A 4631-nucleotide genomic window follows, 5' to 3' on the forward strand; every position below is an offset into this window, starting at 1 on the left:
CTATTTCTTTTTCTTGGTGTGTTTAAACTTAAAACTCATTCAACTATTACCCAAAAAATAATTGTACCAAAGCCCTTAAATTTCCCTTTCTCTAGTACTGTAACAACTCTCTTTTTCTAATTCCTAATTGGATTAAGTATTATGTCTTTCACAAGATAAATTTTGACTATATTGTATGTTTGAGAGGGTGATATTTAACCAAGTGAAACATACCAAGGAGACAAACTCCTCAGGGCATTTAAAGGAGGTTTTAATGAAACAACATAAATTAAATTCTGTTAAACATATAGCATCAATAACTTAAGAGGGGAATGAATTAAGTTTAAAAAATTTCTCCTAATAAATTTTAATTCTCTTTAAATGGAATACGCAGACTTAATAGAAAAGAAGTAAAGAACAATTCAATTGATACTTATTTGAAATATGCAAAGTAAAATTAAAATACAATAAATTAAAGGAGTTTAGGGAAGAGAGAATTACAAACTCAGTTTTATACTTGTTCGATCACGTCTTGTGCTTACGTCCAGTCTTCAAGTAATCCACTTGAGATTTCCACTAACTTGTAAATCCTTTTACAAATTCTGAACCACCTAGGGATACCCTTCCCTTGTGTTCAGAGAACTTTACAAATCAAGAGACTCATTATCTCTTGATTAACAATTGACCGCTTTGAAGTACAGAAGAAAGTTTGTCTCTTTTAGAGAAGAAGGATACAAGTTGAAAAACTTATAAGAATCCTTAATGATTTTGCAAGTGTTTGGCCAAAGGTTTTCTTATGAGAGGATAGGACAATGAATGTTTGGAAAGACAATGAATGTTCTGAAAAATTCTGAAGAATTTCGAACACAAGTATCATATTTATAGGCTTTTTGTGGTCTTTCAAAAACTTGTGAATAGTTGTGACTTTTAAGAGTTATTTTCAAAATTTCCTCACTGGTAATCGATTACAGATATGTAGTAATCGATTACACAATTAATTTTGAGGATTTATAACTCTTCAATTTTGAATTTCAAATTTTCGTGACTGATAATCAATTACACAATTGTTGTAATCGATTACAGATTTAAAATTTAAATTCTAAACTTTCTGAAAGTTATTTTAAAACAGTTTTGCCTCTGGTAATCGATTACAATCTCTTGATAATCGATTACACGTTTAAAATTCAAATTCAAATCTTTTCTAAAAACTGTTTAAAACTATTTTTGCTTCTGGTAATCGATTACAACCTCTGGTAATCGATTACCAGAGAGAAAAACATATTTTTCAAAACTGAATTTTACTTAAAAACATTGTAAGGTGTTTTGAAAGATTAACTTAAGGTCAAACTTTTGCAATCTCTTTTAAGAGATTCTTTTAACATATAAAGGACTAATTGTTAATCGTTTCTCTTGATTTCTTGATCTTGACTTGGATCAATGTTGAATAGCTTTCATCTTTTTGGCATCATCAAAAGCTTCATACAACATATGCATCTATAATCTTCCCCTTTTTGATGATGACAACAATCTGAAAACAAGATAAACGATATGCGATTTGCAATGTGTGCACTCCTCCTTACTCCCCCTTAAAATTACAGTTTATTGCCTAGTTTTTAGATAAGATCTACCCTTATTTTCACTCCCCCTTTGGCAACATCAAAAAGCCAAAAAGACCGAAGAAAATATCAAATCCAGAAAATAACCAGAGCAAGTAGCTTAAGTCATCCAAAAACTTAATCAACCAGAGACTAAATATCCAAACCAAAGCATAAGCCAAGCAAAGGCTAAATATCCAAACCAAAGCAAATCACAAACTAAATATCCAAAGCAAAAAGCAATCAAAAACAAAATATCCAAAAGTTAACTAAAGTACTAAATAACGAAAGCCAAAATACAAGGCAAAATAGTAAAAATGTCTAGAGAATGAATGACGTAGAATACTATAAACATCTAAGAATCGGCAGGTGGATCAAAGCAGCGCCGAATGAAACTCATATCGTCTTCAAGACATGTGATACAGGGGTCCATTACATCAAAGCGAGCGCCGACAAAAGCTCTAAGATCTTGTAGCTCAATGAGGACTTCAGTCAATAGGGAGGAAGAGGTATCCCATTGCGGTGGTGGAGACGGTGTACGTTCATCGGGAATGGAAGGCGACAGGTCTTGCTTACGTACCCATTGGCCATCCATATTTTTTCGATATCCGAAAGAAGTAACAGCACCAGCACCAATAGCGAAAGATCGTTTAACCTTAACAAAAGGTTCATCTTCAAAAGGGACATTGAAATGCTTGAGAAATAGAGTAATTAGATGAGGATATGGAAGAGGTGCATTGCCCCGTAATGCCTTATGCATTTGGAACCAAACAAGATGGGCCTAGTTAATCGGACGATCGGTTTGAAGAGCCCATAACAAGAGTAAATCCTCCTCAGAGGCCTGAGCAAGATTAGTGCACCTAGGAAGCAAAATTCAACAAAGAAAATAGTGTATGATGCAACACTCAAAGGTAAATGACCTAGCAAGCAATCTACCGATCATATCAGCATGGTCAATGCAGACCATTTTACGAGTATCATGACTTGAATAAACATATTTCCAGTCATTAACTAGAGTGCTCTCAAAAGGAACACCTTGACTGCTCAGTTTAGTCAATGAATAAAATAAGGATTGATTAACAATAATAGGAATTTGATGCACCTCAGAAAAAATAATTCCATCCTGAATTTTTATATTATTGTAAAAGAATCTAACTAATTCAAGATAATAAGGCAATTTCAGATACATAAATTCAACCAATTCAGAATTTTGAAACACTTGATAGCAATCAAATGTTTCACCATCAAAGAATTCAACATCTAAGTACTTAAGGTCAAGAATGACACGATTGGAGAATTGGGAATAATACCTTTGACGTTGGTCATCGGAAGAGAATAAAGTTAATGACCTGGGAGATGAAAAGGAAGGAGGATTTAGTGCTGGTCTGGTGGGTTACCGGATGTTCTGTGGCAACGACTGTGGTGGAGGAGGATCCGTTTTGTTTCTTCGAGGATTCTATCATTGGAGCTTGTTTCAGCAAATTTAGATTGGTGGGCTTTGTAGAGAATTGAAAAAGAAGAAGTTTGAGCTTTGTTTGAAGTGATTTGGCCAAGAAACGAGAAAGTTATGAGGATTTGAAGTTTAGAGAAGTTTGGGTGTCATCAAGGAAAATAGGGGAGTGAAGGTTCTGTGCAAGGAGAGAGAAAATGAGGTATTTATCGACAGGAACAATCTGTAATCGATTACAGCCTCTGGTAATCAATTAAAGGCTTGTCCTGTAACTGACCAAGCCTTCTGGTAATCGATTACAGTGTAATCGATTACAGGGTGGGGTTCTATGGTAATCGATTACAGGGAGTGGTAATTGATTGCCAAACCCTAAAACATAGCTTTTGCATAAAAACTAACTATAGTTCACTCATAAATCCTACACACTCAGCGTAACCATCATTAACAACAATCAAAGATCAAAGTAGACAAAAAAACAAGCACCACAAACTTCTCAAACACAAGCATAATCAAAAGTGCAAAAACAATTATCAACACCAATAATCATCAAAACACAAACAAAGACAATCATTAATCCACACTCAACAATCATCATGACTATCACAACACAAACAAAGACAATCATTAATCCACAAGCAACAATAATCATCAAAAGCAATCTTAATTATCAAGAACAATAAAAAATTAACAATGAGAAGGATAGTAAATAATAATCAACCAAATTAGCTATTTATCTAAGTCATTGATATCTAAAAGTCCTAATTCTTTTCTAATAGCTAAGAAGGTTTCTTTGGGGAGAGGTTTTGTAAAGATATCAGTTAGCTAATTCTTTGTGTCAACGAATTCTAGTACACAATCCTCTTTTTGAACATGATCTCTCAAGAAATGATGCCTAATCTCAATATGCTTGGTTCTTGAATGCAGAACAAGATTTTTAGATAGGTTTATTGCACTCGTATTATCACATTGAATGAGAATATGATCAAGAATTATTTCATAGTTAGAAGGTTGTTGTTTCATCCAAAGTATTTGTGCACAACAACTACCAGCAGAAATGTATTCCGCCTCAACAATGGATAAAGCAACACTATTTTGTTTCTTACTATGCCATGAAACAAGAGTAGATCCAATGAAATGGCAGGTTCCACTAGTGCTCTTTCTATCAGTTTTGCAACCGGCAAAATCAGAATCAGAGTATCCTATTAGATTGCAAGCTTTTCCTCAGTTGAGAAGTGATCTTTAACATTGTCATTCAAAACCAAATTGTCAATATCAAATGAATCCAAAGTTGGATCACATAAACTTTCTCCAACCAAATCAATATTTCTTCCACTACCACTTTCACGTAGAGGTTGCTCAACTTGGACATTGTCTTCATCAAAAATATCATCTCCCTCTTCTGTTATCCACTTATCATCAGATTTCATATCTTGAAATAGAAGATTGAGCAACAATTTTTCTGTTTTGTCTATTTTTCAGTTTCAAGTTATACATCACATAAATTAAGTCATTTATCTTCTTTTGATGCAAGTGGTTTCTCCTCTTTGTATGAACCTATAAATAACATAAAAACTGAAATTCATAACTTAACTCCAAGTTTGTTCTAA

This window comes from Glycine max, chromosome 3 (assembly GCF_000004515.6).
Source record: "Glycine max cultivar Williams 82 chromosome 3, Glycine_max_v4.0, whole genome shotgun sequence".
NCBI classification, from domain to species: domain Eukaryota; kingdom Viridiplantae; phylum Streptophyta; class Magnoliopsida; order Fabales; family Fabaceae; genus Glycine; species Glycine max.